Below are 400 nucleotides of genomic sequence, written 5' to 3' on the forward strand. Positions count from 1 at the left end.
GACTTGTTTTAATTGTCTTCATCTTCATCTTGAAATTGCAGATGATCAGTTTATAGTCTGTTCCTCAGTCAGCTCCTGGCCTTGTTTTGGCTGATGATATTGAGCTTTTCTCTCACCTCTATCAACAGATGATCTGATTTCTGTATTCCATCAGGTGAGGTCCACATGCATCATCAACATTTATGATGTTGAAAAGAAGTACTTGCAATGAACAATTTTTTGGTCTTGCAAAATTCTATCATGTGGTCTATGACATCATTTCTTTCACCAAGGCCATATTTACCAACTACCTGAGATTCTTCTTTGTTTCCTACTTTCACATTATAGTTGCCATTAATAATCAAAAATCTTGATTGCATATTTGGTCAACTTCAGCCTTCAGAAGTTGGTAAAAATCTTC

The sequence above is a fragment of the Orycteropus afer genome, unplaced genomic scaffold (genome assembly GCF_000298275.1).
Source record: "Orycteropus afer afer isolate SDZICR_OR568_19922 unplaced genomic scaffold, OryAfe1.0 scaffold01182, whole genome shotgun sequence".
Taxonomy (NCBI): Eukaryota; Metazoa; Chordata; class Mammalia; order Tubulidentata; family Orycteropodidae; genus Orycteropus; species Orycteropus afer.